The sequence below is a fragment of the Anopheles ziemanni genome, chromosome 2, assembly GCF_943734765.1.
Source record: "Anopheles ziemanni chromosome 2, idAnoZiCoDA_A2_x.2, whole genome shotgun sequence".
Lineage (NCBI taxonomy): Eukaryota > Metazoa > Arthropoda > Insecta > Diptera > Culicidae > Anopheles > Anopheles ziemanni.
In genome coordinates, this window is record NC_080705.1 from 69,809,060 (window position 1) to 69,826,525 (window position 17,466).

General features: G+C 44.7%; 1 protein-coding gene across 1 annotated transcript in view; it reads right to left on the reverse strand.

The window, feature by feature from the left end:
• The window catches only part of LOC131282248 (Krueppel-like factor 7), a 239,345-nt gene that overhangs the window by 70,163 nt on the left and 151,716 nt on the right, over nt 1-17,466 (reverse strand). The window lies entirely within an intron of this gene.

The following is a 17,466-nucleotide window of genomic DNA, read 5'->3' on the forward strand; positions in this document are numbered from 1 at the left end:
AAACGTTGATAAAGGATTAACAACAGAAAAATAAACAGTCATCCCGACAGATGGTAAATGTTTTGGAATTTGTTATCCGACAAGTGAACGAACTTGTAAATCCTCGACCGGTAAGCCCCTCGCACACCAGTGTGCTTCAAAATCCATCCCGCGTTTGTGTTCATAATTTGAAACTTTCTCTCCGCAAAGGGTGAGTTTGGTTCAAAGTCGGCAGAAAATAAGCCTTAAAACAAACGGTACGATTTTAATTCATACTCAATCGAAGGGTCAACAACACTTCAATTTTAGAAGATTTATTTTTGTTTGCTCTGCCGCCTTCTCGAACGCGCCGGAGGGAAACGGTTTTCCATACTATAAAAATCAAATAAAAAATTATACAAACAACCAAATTTGCATCTATACAAACGTACCGTTCGCTTGCGAAGGAAAAAGAGAGGACAAACCAATCCTACCAGAAAGCCTCTAAGCGCGGGTCGTGTGAAAAGCACCCGGATGAAATCGAGACAGGCCTGCTTAACGCTACGACTAACCTTGAACGCTTTCAAAGTGGCTCACTTTCATCGATTCACTCCATTTGAGCATGGATTGGATGGTCCAAAAAAAAATAATAGGAAGATGAAAAATCGAATCCTTACCGACGAAAATGATCCTCCATCAAGAATCCGGTAGCCCGGGGGAGCCCAGGAGCACGAAACCGTCCTCATGCTATGCCTGATGGCGATGCGCACCGTCGCACTACTTATCGTTCGGGCAACCATCTGCCAATGTTTGGAGAGAATGATTTATGATTCCAATCTTCATAATTATCATTCGTGCTATCAAAATATGCGGCAGCGGAAAGCATCTCGCCTAGGCGGAAAGGAAGGTTCTTCTTTTTTTGCGTATCGTTTTTTGGGACTGGTATTCTTTTTTCATCTTGCCTTCGTCCGGAAACGATTCTGAATAATTTCTTCGGGTGCTTTTCATTGCGTTGCTTTTGAGCGTGCGAAACCAGGGCAACGGAAGCAGATATACAAAATATTAATGGAAGGGAATGGAAAACAAAATCGTACCCACTTTAACCGAACGCGCCAAACATTACGGGAGCCCACTTTACGGATTTTAAACCCTCTTCGGCAGATAAAGGAAATCCGAACGCCTCCTCCGGATTCACCCTCGTCATTGGATGCCTCCCCTCACCCTCCCCCCACCCAATTTCCTCCCTTCCCGAGCGACCATCCACTTTCACGGGCTCAATTTTATTTTACAGTCATCAATTTCGGGAACAATATTTCCACCGTCTCATGGTGGATATTGCCCTGTGGATCATTTCCCGTCCCTTAAGCGCGACCATCTAGCAAATATTCTATTACTCATTTTCGCCCGGGGTTTTGTCGGCGTCCGCAGAATGCCGCCCTGCACTTTATTAAATCCTCCCTTCGGAAATCTTCCAAATATATCCTAGGCTCTCTGTTTGCTCTTCCCATGTTTTATTTCATGAGTTTTTTACCCTGCCCTACAATGCCATTGTATTTAACGGTAATGGCAGCCAGTTTCGTCGAAACCATTAGTTTCGTTGGCGTTTGTTTGTTTGCACTTCGAGCGGTGGAAAACGATTCAACGGAGAGTGGCTACGTGTTTTCTCTGTTAACGGGATTCTACTTTTTGGATGAGTTAAAATTCAATTTTACCGTGTCACCGAAGTCAAAAATCGATACCGTAGCACGACCCATTTTTTGGCGGCAGAAATCATCTGCTTGATAGCCGCAGCTAGCTGGCGCCCTTGAGCTTCCACGGAAGCAATGTACGTTTTGCACACCGTCATCATCATGATCATCACATTTCCGATCCGAGTACAGTGACACCGTTCCGGGATGAACAGTAATTCCACGTGCGAATCATAACGTGCCCTTTCGGCCATTTTCTTTTTTTATTGTTAATAACATTATCACCTCTCTTTCGGAAACGGAAGCTTGTCTGATGCGTTATTCCTGCCCTATAGAAATCAATTGAATTTGTACCAAATAGAAAAAAGGCCCTAATTGGACAAACTTTCTATGTTTCGCAGCTTTTAAATCTACGTTCGTCTCATCGTCTGTACATCGTCGTGTATAGAGCAAAATTTCGGGGATTTGTGTCTGTTATTTCCGGAATAAATGATTCGACTCATGCAATGAAAGATGAGTTCTTTTCTTTTATTCGTGACTTTTTTATTCGACAGAAAAGGGTATGTTCGTTACGTTTAACTGTGACTCAAATGATGGCAACAAAAACTGTTGTTTATCTTTCAGGGAAAATGAATAAAACTTTTCCCGGTACAAATTCAGTTACAATTTCCCAAATTGCTCTGACGGTCGTTTTTGACGTAATTGACTTTCGTTTTAAAAACCGTTTTCATCAACCAATCGCTTGGAAAATTGAGCAAACAATACTTCATGCCATTTATTTTGCTCATTTATCAAGAATCGTCGTCATTCATGCTACATTGAAATGGTAAAATATGCGATGTTGTGCTATTTCTGCAAGTGGCAGAGGTGGAAAAAAATGGTTCACCGATGGTGGTTCCAAGAAACTGAGACATGATTCCATTCGATTGATCAGATGCATTTAAGTACAACTCAAACAATATTTTAACACACATCTTTGCATGCTTTAACATCACGAACTTTTCGTATTTTCATACATTCCGTAGCTCTACGACACATTTACTGATAAAGCTGGCTTCCCAAAGACTGCGTGTTACGCCTCCTTTCTATTTTTATCCTCCGATGAACATAAAATTGCCATTTTACTCCACGTAAACAATCGGTACCAAACTAACTACGCATGTTTTTCTTGCCTCCACGACCCGACCCGGATGGTTCATAAAAATGACCTCGAGCCACGATATCGATCCATAAATTTCCAACCCAAAGTAGCGAAAGCATAAAGGTGATTCCATCGACCATTAACTGCTCCGGTCTTCAGATCTCCCTCCCACCTGCGAACATCACACAATAATCAATGACAGACTCGCGCGGGCAACGGAGGATGACTTCGTGCAACTCGATCCCGGCCCCCAACGCGCTGTTGTGACACGGGCGTAAAATAAAACGAAACTGATCCCGCACCGACACCATTGCATGAAAGGCAACAACAACAAAACAAAAAAATACTCGGCCGCAACATTAAGAAACATGACTCTGCCAAATCAAGGATGAAACTGATTCGATTTTCGCGCAAGGCAGCGGGCGAATCGGAAGATTTTGCAGTGGATTTACGCACCGGAAGCTGGTTGAAGAAAATCGGGAAAAATCTCAAACCAGCTGTGGCAACGCGAGTGTGCGTGCCAAGACGTGTTTATGTGCAACATGACACTCTCCACGCGTCCCCCACCAACGCGAACGGAGGATAATATTAACGACCGAGAAAATCCTTTTTCCGGTAAACCCTCATCCCGCTCCAATCGCGGCCCGCCCTGTTGGCGGATAACTAGGTTGCGGTATTACGATGCCCAATTTTGAGGTTATGCGATTCGGTACGGTGATCGTATCGATACGGAGCCATAATGGTGGCGGTGTGTAGTGTGGTGTTAGTGTTGCGACGCATTGTGGTCATTTGTCTAGTTTTTCTCGCTGGCCACAGCTTTACGCGTACGTGCGGGCTGGGGGGTGGGGCCGGATGTATGTTTCCACAGAATTTTATCTCTCCTAAATCTTTTTTTTTCTACTGTTGTTTTTCTCGCCCGCACGTAAGAATATACTGTTTTTTCGTGTGTGCTAACTTTGGTTACGACATTACGCGCGCGCCCGGTTGGTGGCATAATGCCGAGGCAGCATCAGAAATCGTTCGCCATAATCCACATCGGTCCGCTGGTCAGATGGAAAAACATTACCGAAAATATTACTTGTAAAAATATACTTTTATGTGCGAGCGTGCCGTTTTGGAATGTTGACGCAGTAAAAGTGCCAGACGTCGTGCCGTTCGGGACGGAGACAACATGGTTCATGGTTCACTACAAATGAAGGGTCTTATGCCAACTTGCAAGTGCGGACGTTACTTCAAAAGGATTACTTGCGTTCGTAAAGCCTACACATATATATGTTATTTTCATATGTTTGCAGGAGATTACTATTTTGTCAAGTCATAGTGAATGAATTTTATTCAAAAGCAGTCATAGCATATTTTCCTTTTTTAATTTCGTTTAAACAAATTCTCACCTTATTGTTTTTGATGAGCTACTCATTTCTAAGAAGCTTATGTTCAAAGATACAATTACAGTTTCCTCGCCTTGATGTTCGGTAAATAAGAACCAAAAAGCGTCGACGATGAAAAGCATCATTAATTTCATATTCATACCATGTTCCGTACAATGAAACAAAAAGGAAAGCGAGTAACGGTGTCACTCAAATGTTCGAGAGAAAACATTCGCTCGAATAATTATTGAACGCATCAGTGAACTTTCCGGAAGCTCATTTGTCCGTGGCCAGGACATTTCGGATGGTTCAAAAGCGAACGAGGCAAAAAAAAAACAACCAGCACGTTAATTAATGAAGCCAACGAGCAGCGACCCGCCCGGGGGGAGGAACGGGAACGATAGGCTAGGCAGGTTGTGGCACAATCGCGACCATCTGTAAGGAACACAACGGTGCCACACAATAATGGTGTCCTTCGTTCGACAGTCTCGAGAGTACGTCTGAAGTTGATTTACAACTTTTTAAACAATTCACCACCCCACCACCAACCGTCCCCCGTTGTTGATGGCGGCGTCCGTTTTCCGGCGTTGGTTTTCACGCAGTAGAACAGTTCCGTAAGCGACCGAACTGAAAAGGAACAGCCGGCGCGGTGTCTCCACCGTGGAAACTCCCCTTCGGCCTGCGCCAGCCAGTTTCGGCGCTGGAAGTTCGGGCGGCACGAAATAATAATGTAACAAATGATACTGTCAATATTGCGGAAACAATGTACGAAGCGCGAAGGAAGGGTACGCGGGGGTTGGTGTTTGAGTTTTTGACTGCGTAACTCGAAACGGATCGATGAAGAAAGTGGCACCATGAACTTTTGGCCATTGCGCGATCACGTGCCGGTAAATTGCCGATGGCGTACAGATTTTGGACAAGGAAACTCTTCTTCGCCGGAAGATTCTTTGATCAGAACCTAGGCCAATGTAGCCGCCAGCCGATCGGTTCTTCTCGATGACCCAGTTTTGCGCCAATTACGACTTCACAAGAGAATTCTTTTCTTGGTTTACTCGTAGCATTTATGCTAACATAATAACCTTTTATGATTGGATAACATTATCAATGAAAAGTCTAATAGAATTGGCGGATCAGATAGAGTTGCTACATGTTCGATGGTGAAATCCGTTGTATCTCGTTATCGTGCCTTTTTCTTCGATAATGGACAATTTTCCGAAGTAAAAAGATACGTTTTAAATTTAAGTTGATCCAAGCATTCGTTCATAATTCCTCTTCAACAACAAATGTATGAGTTAGTATTTCTACCTACTTCTTCCAGCAAAACGATGAGGAGTATGCCTGTTGCTCGTGAAGCTTCCTTTTAGATTATCCAATTCTTTGAAACGTACCTGTGCAAGAAATAAACAAAAGAATATAATCAACGAAATTGCTAGAGGAGTTTTAAAATGCAAAAAGTAAATCTGTTTTTATTCTCTCTTTCCTTTGAATGCTTGAATGGGATAATCACAATTTTCCTCCAATTTGCTACTGTTTGTCAATGTGGTTTTTTATTATTATAACAAGTCCCTAAAATAAGTTAAATTAAGTCCCCTATGCTTCTTCATTTGTCGTTTTATTATCCACTCCAGACTGTATCGTGTAATCCCAACGGTTGGCGACCTTTGTTTTTAAAACTTTATGCATTCTCAATAAATAAAATAAGCTCATTTGCAATTTATTACACAAAACCCATGGCTATCCGTTGGATAAAAGAACGCAACTCCTGTTTACTGTTTACCGTTTTCCATGCGATGAGTGCCACCGGGTGAAAATTTACCAACTAAATTATATTGCAAGCCAGTGTAGGCTTCCGGAAAGCAAATTCCCGTAGCAAAAACTCTCACCGTGTTCCGTTTTCCCGCCGGTGGCAGTGATAATGAGTTTCGCAATGTGGTTACAACCGGCGCAGCTTTGCTGGAGCGTCCAACTTTTCTGGAGCCTGCTCGACCCGGCCACCTCAATATCCCCGCCGGGGTTTTGGTGCGGAAGCAAGAAGCTCATCTTTTCACGAGCATCACGCTTTGGAACATCCGGTCGGCAGCCTTAACGAAGGTCGGGCAACATTTTCGTGCCCAGTTTTCCGCAAGTGCATTAATCGCTGCTTCAAACAGATACCAGTCTCTTTCCTCACCCGGAGAATGTGGGGGTTTCGAAAACAGGATGCACCGGAAGGGACGTTGGAGGTGTTCTGAAAGACCAAAGTTAAACAACCTTTACCGGCTAAATATGTCCATCCAGTGGTTTAGCAACAAAGTGCCGCTGTACTCTCTCGCCCGGTTGCCCGGCTGGCCGCGTTCAGCCGTAATTTTGAATCCGGTTTATTTGAAGTAACCAGCTAAACGATGCACCGAGAGCTTCCGGGGGCGAGGCGCCCGGTACTCTATGTACCAACACCACTCGCCAGTTGAGCTGCGCTTCAAACGGGCCAATTTTAAAGTGGGGAAAGCGCTAACTAACCTCTGCCGGTCGAACGACAGCTCAAACAAATTTGACCAGGGCGGAAAGCACACAAACACAAATAATCCAGGGAAAACACGGCACGAACCGAGCGAACAAGGGTGACAAAAAACTGACCGACATTAATTTGACAGTTCCTCAGCCAGAAAAGCTGAAGCGTGTGAAACCGTTTATGCGCCGTTGCTCGAACGCGGCGAACAAATAAAACAGATTTTTGGCGAGCATTAAAATCGTGTTGCAAAATGTGTTCCAATTCGCACATACACGCTCAAATTTGTTCGAAAAGTTTGTCGTGATATGACGCGGGTGGATGGGTGGGAAGAAGGGGGCGAAGAGGAGGGAGGTGATACAATTAAAATGATGCAACTGCACCGAGACTATGGTTCGGGAAACGGTGGTGATGCTGGGTGATAAATAAAACAAAAAAGGGCTTCTCATTCGTTGACCTTTTCCTCCTCGAAAGATAGAGAAGGAGAGCGGCGGAGCGAGTGAGGGAGTTGGGAAAACAAAGGGAAAGAGTGCTTTAAATTGGAGCCTGTTGAAGGGTGGTTTTTCCAAATGGGAACACCGAAGCAGGGATGGCTCGGGGAGCGATGTGGGAAATAACACAAACACCGCACACAAAGTGGCATATGTATGATAATAGTTTTTCATGAAAATCCCCCCACCATTTCCACCATCCCTTGTCGTCCTTAGCGAATGTCTGCCCGGGACACTCCTGCGTGGTCCTGCGCGACCGGCAACGATATTGTCGCCAGACACCGGGCTGCGAATCTGCGAATCGTGCTACAATCGTTGAAAAGCACTAGTTTTCCTTTCATTTCCACATCATTCCGACCCGTCGCTACCCAATTTCCTACCGATCGTCGGTGTGTATGTATAACGCTGGTGTGTGTTCCTTTATTTTTCTCACGTATGCAAAGTTTTGTCAATGTTCTCTCCTAGGACGTGGTAGGACGCCCGGATGTAGGTCGTTGGCAAGGAAGGCGGGAAAAGAAGGAAATTTGACTCGTCTCTCTCCCTCTCTCACATTTCCCCCCGGTGGTGGTTCTCCATTTTCCGGGAAAGGGATAATTTATTTCTGTCGGAATATTTTCGCTCTAATTTATGTTAACAAATGAATTACATTCGAACGTACGATCGCGCGACCCCGAATCCATCGGTGTGCGCCTTCGGCGATGTGTCGGCTAATGGGTTTGCCATCGCCACCTCTCGGTGCCCCTACCTCCCCGGAGGAGGAGACGGAAGCAGCCTCCATCTGCGCCGAACGATGCGCGTTTATCTCGCGTTCGTTCGGCGCACCAGAGCCATCCGCTTCCGAACGGCGAACGCCGAGCAAATTGGGGGCTCGTAAAAGTGGATGGTGCCATTTCCATTTTCGCCATACACAAGCACACACACCTACACGCAGCCGATGGGGGAGAAAACACACGTGCTTGATCTGCACGTGGACGGATGCGAGCGGTTAGATACCGTGGATATGCACACCAGGACACCTTTAGCCGAATTATATGTCCCGATATTTGTTCCCTTCTTTTTGTACTCTTCATATTTACCGCACGGTTTTCCACCGCTTACTCGTAGCATGTTTTCATGCCAAGGGTTTTCGTTTGGCACGGTGGTGCGGTAACACACATTCGTCACTGGCTATGAAAATGACTTTTATCGATACCTGGGGATTATGAGAAATGGGACTCAATATTTTTGGGAGAAAAAAAACCTACCCCGATAAGAACACGGCGTTCGCAGAAACGGGGCAGATGATGTCCGTGCCGGTTGGCAAACAAAATGGTTGATGTATCGCTATTGGTAACGGGGTACGAGTTGCCCGGGAGGATTGTATGGTGTGCGTTTAATCCGCACGCTTATGTAAAACCCTATCAGAAACAATTCATAAATTTAATAGACATGCTCGTTAGATGAGAGCAACACTATGTGTTTAATGTAGATTCAATTTAAAAGAATTATGTAAAATTATCAAGTAAATTGCGAAAATAAGTTGAATGATTTAATAAAATAATCTTTTACTCAAAACTGAAACAATAAAGGATCTTAGCGTCTTATGTCTTTAAAAAATGTTTAAAAAAGCACACATGATACAGCTATTATTTAAGAGCATACCCTTGCTCGCTAACATCGTTGCTTTTCTGGCACAAATATTGACCGAGGTGGAAAACAATAATGGCACAAATTGAACGTACTTAAACAACTTGCAGCTACCACTGTTTGGAGAGTTCATATTTTTGTTTAGGCTCGTTATACGTTATTAATGCTAAATATATCGTTGCGTGCCACGAGCCGGGGCGCTGGTTTAGGGTCTCGCATGGAAAAAAATAAAATAAAATAAAATAAAGCACGCACACAGCAACCTTTTTGGGCAAGAAAAGGTTACTCCTTCGTTAAACAGATTTCCGTTCGCCCGGTACGGCCGGTTACCAGCTGCTCGATCCGGTTCCGTTTCCCGTCTGGGCGAAGTGGTAGGCGTAATGAAATGTTTGTTCCGAAGAACGCTCGCAGCGTTCACAATGGGAGCCTTTCTTCTAGGAATGATGTCTAATGTTTATGATACTGTTATGATAATGATTGCTGCAGGAACGATGTAGAAGGAGCAGATAAGAACGGTTAACAGATACAATAGCGAACAGGATGATACATCATGCAAACCGAATTCGTCTCGTTTCGTCAAAGAAGGGCGCGGGCTGGTTGTGTTTTTTGCTTTCAAGATGGTGCTTCATCTATTTTCATTTTGCTTGTCTTTTTTTACGCTTCTTTTGCTGCTTTTTCCCTCTCCCTGAAGGGTGCGGGTGAAATGAAAGGCAAATAGATGTATCTGAAACCGAATGAAGCATGAATCAAAATTCGCCCTACGCAAGGACATTTCAAATGGGATTGGATTTCTTATTTGCTCGAAACGAAAACAAAGTCGACGGAGAAACAAAGCATCGCTGCGAGCTCATGGGTTTTCTCTCCATTTTTTTTTTTATAAATGGCTCATATGAGTTCAGCTGCTTTCACTTATGAAACCTAACGAGGCAAAGCAACCGTTGCGCCGGAGCGTAATTTTATTCACCATTTGGTCAACTTTTTCCCAACACATTTCGAGTCAGTAAAATAAAGCGCAATCAATACACTACCGGGTTGACGGATCGGTTTATCGAAATGAGAAGAAAAATCGAATGAAAATTCGTACCAAAGGCAGCCAAAAAAAAAGAAAAGGGTTTCGTTGCACGTCCAGGAGTAAAGTGGGCAATCAGCTGCAAAAGGGACAAAACAACAGGCTGGCAAGACGCAATATGCTTTAAGTGGCGGATTTGGCAAATGGGTTCGTCGGCTGACGCGCAGCCTGGACAGAAAATGAGGAAATTCATCAAATCGCTTCATGCTCGCACACCGGGTACTCGTTTCGTTTTTTTTCAACGTACCGGCCGGGGCCAGATATGAGGCGAACACCCACACACACATACACACACATTCCAAAGGTTCCGTTCGGTGGAACCTCCGCTCAAAGGGACGCAAACTGCATATGAAATGATTTTCTATTATGATAGAGCATACAATAATTCATAATAATGCTACTACTGCTACCCTCACCCGTGATTATTCTTTGGCCAGGGCCAAGAAAGGGATAGAAAATGCCGGTCCCGGGACACTTTGTACCACCCTCCACTTTGCGCCCCAAAAGCCGGTCGTACGATGCGGAAGAGTTTTCTCGAGTGAAGCACTGGAAAAGTCACCGTACTCTAGACGATGGAAAAGTGGACTCATATGTGTATGTATATGTTGGAACGAGTGTGTGTGTGTGTATGTATGTGTGTGGATTTGTGGAAATGAATACGATAGGAAAATGAGCACCAAGAGACCGTACCGTGCTCTATCGTTGCTTGGAAAACAGCAGACCGGAAAAACTACCCCGACTGCCGCGAGCACAACCGGTCGGTGGGTGGCAGGGGCGGTGCTAGGGTTAGGGCCCACTGCACCATGTAGTGCCAGACCGTACCGGGCCGACGCGTGGTGTGAGAGAACCGAGCGAACCATCGGAAGCCACTTCAAACACATATGATACATTAAAACGAGGAAATGAATAGAAATAGCTTAGCGATGGGAGGCGGGTGGCACACGATTATTATTATTATTCATCTCCCGGACTTCCTTGGGCGCAAGGAAGAAGTAACAAAAAAAATCGTCTCTCTCTCTCTCCCTCTCAACAAGCGTATCAAATCATTATCAGGAGCCGGTTTGGTCAAAAATGATAAAACCATTCTCCCGTCCCAACGATATAAATGATATCCTTTAGCCCACCCGATTTTTCCCCACATGGGGAAAAAGGCATCCGTTTTCCTCCAAGAAACACGAACTCATGCGCAGAAAAATTTTGCATCGGCAAAGAATGTGCTGCAAGTTTTTTTTTACCCGGATGAAACTTCTGCCGGGCAACGAGGAAATATTTTCCAATGCAGCGACGTGAAATTTCTCATCATTTCAACTCTTTAAGCTCGTCCCAAACGCTCGTTCGCAACCGTTTTCCATTGTTGAACTTTCAGGTCGGTGTCTTTCGCCGATAGCTGCACCACCAGCAGGCACATCGGCACGCTTCGGCATGGGAAGGGCAACACTGAACCGGGCCTGGCAAACTCATAAGTGGCAGAATGGAAAGCAATATTTTCCATCGGACCCCCTTCAACCGGGAGCCGGCTCCCTGATTCCAATCAAGCTGAAGATGTTCTCATGCATACGACGAAACCTATTAGGGTAAATCGCTTCCCGGTGAGGAAGTGTCTTCCTTGCGGGCTATAAACATTAGGACACAGAGTAGTGTAATTGAAAATTTTCAGCAAATGAAGATGATCACACTTTGCGTCACTTAAATCTCGAGATTTAAATCAAATAAGAATGAAACAAAAAACCACCTTCCGGTTACTCCCAACACGGCTTCGGGCCTTCCATCAAAGGACTATCACGTTGGGCGTTATTGGCTTTAAATCGAAGCAGACCCAACACAAAATTAACTGCTAGTGTTTGCGAAAAAATAATCGAGGCAGCATTGGGGAAAACGGAGGAGAACCTTTTCCCACTTCATGAAACCAATTTTTCATCATCAAAAGAGAAATAAATCAATTTCTTGTTTAGCGGGCATGTGAATTCATAGGCCAAATAAAAAAAAAGCGACCGGAAGACCGGGGAACCGGGTGGAAAAAAAAGGTTTTAAACCCGTTGTGAAAAAGAACGAAAGTCTGCGTTAACCAAAACGAAATACAAAAAAAAAACCCCTCAGAAAGAACGTCGTCAATAATTCATAAAGCGTGTTCAAGGCATTCCGCTTTTCCGCGTTTTCCTACCCAATGCGCGCGGCCGCCGGTGGCGGGTTGGGTGCCGATGAAAGTGTGAAAAATGTGAAAAATAAATTGCCCAACTGGATCGATTGCTTGTCAATATACGCTTTCTCGCAAGTGGCTGGTGAGCGGCTTGTTTCGAGAGGGCGCGACAATTTCGACGGGGGAGGGTGGGGGGAAGGGGGGAGGGGCGAGGTTTGGAAAAATCGGGCAATCAATTCATCGACAAGTTTCTTCCCCGGGGGCCAGCACAGGAAGCGCTGTTTAAGGGAGAATTATTTTTCATTTCTTCGATGTCATCCTTTGAAAAGGGGCGTTAATTTGCAATTTCGTGCCGGGATATTGAACGGAAAATCGAAGAAGTTGTGTGTGTGTGTGCGTTTTTTTTTGAGAGCGAATTCTTTCTATTGTCTTAACCGGAAGTCGCGACTTTCTAGGAAGCAATTTTATGCCACCTCATGATAAACTTTTAAAGAGTCCGGAAAAGTTTGCGGCAAAAACGGACTTTTTAATTGATAACCAATGACTTGCCAACTTCTGCGTTTTGTGACTCTCGTATTTCTACACTCGGGGTTCCTTTCTATTTTTCAAACCTTCCCGATCGACTTGGAATAAATTAAAGTTTTTCGTTATGATAGATTTTTCCAAAGCTTGATTAATGAAATTTCGATCCATGGATCTACGGATATCGCGAAAATGGGGAGCCACTTCCGGTTAGTTTATGTCATTAAAGTGGTAGTTATAAATGCTCTGCACGTGTCAAACGTGACTTTGCTGACGGCTCGCACGTTTCGTATGTGCAGCAGATCGAATTTTCCGCCCAATTCGTTTTGATCGAGTCAAATCATCACGAGCGCTTGCCAATCTGTTCGAGGGAAGAAGCAATCGTTCCCCGGAACAGAACCACGCCGATGGCACTTTCTGCAATCGAACGCAGGAGAAGTCGGCCTTCTTACACGTCCCGAAACGGCATACGCACAAGCGTGCGATAGAGTTGTCGCGACTGGTTCGAAGAATTGTGACGAGCTTTTTCAGCGGAGGTCGAATGTTTCCGTTCGTTCTCGTCAGGCGCGGCCAAAAAACACCCCTATAATTCAGCCCATGAAACTAGACGACCAAATGGGTCTTCTGGAGGGTTTTGTTTCTTGTAGGCCGGGTGGATGATCTGACCAAAAAAACAAGGCCTGAAGTGAAACTACCTCCATGCTCCCCAACCCCGGTGAGGAAAATTGCGGAACAGCCTGCGGAAACCTGGGATCCCCAATACTTTTTTTTATGGATTCGTTCCGCTGGCGACCGGTAATAAATAATATCAGCCAAAAATTACGGAAACGTGTTCGGGATGCGTAAGTGAATATTGTTTTCCGAAGCCGCTCGCCCGGGACCCGGGTTGTTTTTCCTTCTCCCTTTTGTCTGCAAAATTTATGAAAAGAAACGGCACGCCTTTTTTGAAGGCACCAGCTCCGTTCGGTCCGAAGATGTCTTAGAGGCGCGCGGTGACTGATGAGCGCTAAGTCTCCACTAACGGCCAGATGATGGGGATCATCTGTTTCACATTAAAGCGACCGTTTCGCGACGATTAAGTATTCTAGTAAGGTTGCGCTCTTTGTTGGGCCTGGGCTCGGGAGATGTTTTGCTATGCTTGAGCGGCATGAAGGTCCATGTGTTACAAGCGTGTAGAATGGTAATTTTTTCTAGACCCTTTTAAAGAACCATTCCAGCTAAACTGCTTCCAACATAACGACATTCTTAGCACTCCATGGAAGGTTATGGGATTTTCTAAGGAATACAAAAACAAAAACTAATATACTGTACTATATTTAAAGTGAAACTTGGCTGGATGTCTTATGGATGAGAAGAAGTTTTAAGATTTAACAATATACATTTTTTCTTAATTCACTTTTAGCACATTGTGAACTGTAGTGCTTATGAACTGTTCATTCTTAATGAATTAAAAATAATAAATAAAACTACAAAAATTATTTATTTTCCTTGTGTGATGTTTTTGTGCATGAAATACATTTTTTCCACAGTTCTACTACAAGATATTTGAATGTGTAAAAAGGAAAGTATAAAGATTTCCACTAACTTACCTATGATATGTTTGCGTATTTTCAAATGATGCGAATTTTAATGATATATTTTTGAAGAATTTCTCAACAAGTCGAATGTTGCAAACATAATTGTATCGGTACACTTCAAATTGTCTCATTTCGAATAGATTATAAAGCCAGAAATTTAATGTATGCATATTATGTTAGATAGGTTGTAAACATAAAAATATGTGTTACTCGAAAGTATGTGTTACTCGAAAGAAAGAAAAAGTTTTAAAATTTAATCATTTTGTGTGCAATAACACAGAAAAAATTTGAAACTTTGAGAATTTTGTGGCAAATTAATAGCATTAAAGCTGTTTGATATTGTGTGCTTAAATGATCAAATGTAGAGGCGACAGGCTTTAATGTTTTAGCAGCTGATATTTCTTACCTCCGGCAATGCGTGCTCATTTGAACGGTTAAAGGCTTTGCAACGGTAGAAACACCCTTCATAAAATAAAATTGAAACCCTTCAAAAAAAAGTTTTAAAAGATAAATGAGCTTAGATGTTGGCAAAATGTTTGGCCTTTTCCAAAGATTCCGCAAACATCGCGCACTAGCCTATAACATCAGCACGGTGGTGGTGTTCATCCGTACAATTTGCACTTCGCCTACATTACGGATCGCCTCGACCGCACGGCCCACGAAATCGAAAGTCACCAACGCGGGTTCGGCATGCTGCCGTTGCTGCTGCTGCTGACGATGATCATGATGATGATGGCCCTGCCCCGACCGCACCGGGGAGCTGGCGTGATGATCCGTGAGAGAATTTGCACTCCTTCCAGCCCCACCCGGCCCGAGCAGCCCGAATCGGACCGACGAGTGGGCCCCGCCATGCGACCGGTCGGGTCGGTTTCGGGATTGGATTGGTTTGATATTGATTTGCAACATTCCGGCCCGGTGGGTGAAAAATTGACGAACCGAACCCCTTCGCCGGCTAATAGTGCACTTAATTGAAAGTGAAATATGCAGCACGATGCCGCCGACCGACGATGAGTCCGCTGCGCCTCCTGCGTGAAGCCACCCCGACCCCCTTGGTCGTCGTGCTGGGTTTGTTGATAGTTCAGCAAATGCTCGCGGGCACTTCTGGGCTCACCCAGCCGGCAACTCAACCGGCCTCGCGATGGTGGCCAGTTTTTGTTGCTATCCCTCCCCCCGTGGGGGATGCAAACCTCCACCCCACTCCAGCCGGATTCCGGTTGGCGCTCGGTGGGTGGGAAAAAGAAATAAAAACGCGGGCCCACAATTAATGTAAACAGGGTGTAAGAGATGAAATTTCCTATCCAACCACGACAAAGATGACGGAGTTGGGGTAGAAGTGAAGAGCGAGAAGTAGGAAAGAAGCACGAGAACCAATTTGTAACGATTAGTTGGAACTCCTCACGACGTTTTGAGCGGTGAGTAGAACAAAGCGAAGCAACATCCTCCTTTTACCCCCAACCCCAAACAAGGGGCTCACATGAGATTCTGACATTTGTACCGCATTTGCAAGGAGCTTTTGCCGGCACGCGACCTTTGCCGCGACGCGCTTTGGTATCTTAATTTTCAAACCTTGGAAAGTTCATTGGAGGCGCGAAGAATGAGTTGAGAAAATGTGACTCTAAATAAAACAAACGCAAACGAAGGCACTAACGTACGTGCTGCGGAAGATATCGTTCTTGAGTTGCGATTCATCGGTACGTCGCCGATCGCCGCCAATCGGTTCCATTCATGACTGACATTTGCAAAACATTACATTTGACCCCTGTTGCGACGCGACCGACACGGTGTTTCCGAAAGCGGATCCCCAAACCGATCTGGGTTGCCCAGGGGTTCAATGTTAGCTGGGAGCGGGGGGACAAAAAGACACTCCGCCGATTTAGTTTCATAGTTTGGTGTGTCAATGTCTTGTTCTTCTTTCGATCCCCGAGCTCTTGATGCGGAGGTCTGAACCTGTCACTCTGCGAACAAATTTCACACGCGATCCACCGCAAAGCATAAGGGCCCTGGGATTGGGCAGTTTGTGTGAGTGTGTGGGCAGCGGCCGGTGACATCACGGATCCATGACTGTTACCCAAAAATTGGGACGACAACAAGGGGAAGGGGTTGAGAGGAGGTTGATTTTTTTGGCTGGTGTACCGATTTTGCGCCCAACGAAAGGTTTCTAAGGTCGCGACGTTGATTAATATTTGAAGGTTGCGAAAGTGGTGGTGGTGGTGGTGGTGGTGCGCAAATCACAAAGCATTGGAGTCCGGGTTGGGATTTTGCTCTCATCCCATCTTCATCGGTTGCACATTTATTCCATAATCCACCCGGAGTTACAGTGACAGACAAACGCCATATTTTCCCACCAGTCGATCGCGTCCGACCCGGAGCGTTGGGAAAACCCGGGTGTGTGAGTATATCAACTCCGTGTCATCCGGTGGCGATGGTTTCGGGCATCGCACATCTGACCACCAATCATCATCGTAATCTCGTCGGGCAGGTTGGACCTCGGCATGTCATGTTGTGGCCGAGACGCTTTTGTCCACCGTCCGGTGGAGTCCAATAATCAACCCGGTGAATCTTCTGGTTGAAGCTCACCACAGAAAAGAAAAAAAAAATAACAGAAGGAAAAACATCAACCGGCAGCTGGGGGCTGTGATCGCGCTCATGAGCAAATTGCGTGTTTACGCGAGTGACATTTAATCGACTAATTTGCCACGCTGATGACGCCGTAGGTGCATGGCTTGAATTCGATCCGAAGGTGTCTCGTATTGCGAGCTTCCAGCTCGAGCTCCACCGGAGGGAACCAAGCCCAAACGACCCCCAAAACACTAGACGGCCTGCTCGCACAGTGGGCCAACTGAAAATCGCTGAAGGTCGTTTGAAAAGTTCAGATCCCTTTTATGGCTGAGCAAGTTGAACTTTGAAATTCGATTGAGGGTTGGAGAGTTTTTGTTATGCTGAAATTTATGAAGCCACGTGATTAACGTTAACACTAGGACATATTCTGATGAAAATTATGGATCACACGTTTGGCAGCTATGGACTATTAATAGATGTGTCATAATCATATTTTATCTATTTTATGAGTGGAGTTTTGAGTACACAAAAAACTTGACCAATACTGCACTAGTGTTGTGCTTTATGAATCTTTCACCTGAGATTAATTCAGAAAGATTCATGAATCTTTAAGGATTCAAATCTTCAACCGTTTATGAATCATTCAAAACCTTAATGGATCTTCATGAATCTTTCATTGGCGTGGATCATACGACCAAAACAAAAAGGGGGTCCTTCTACCCATCACTTCTCATCATATGATGTATCTTTGGGTTTTATGAATCTCTCAATAAAAGATTCATGAATCTCTAAAACGCAAAGAATCATTCGGATTCATGAATCTGAATCAGAATTACACAACTCTAT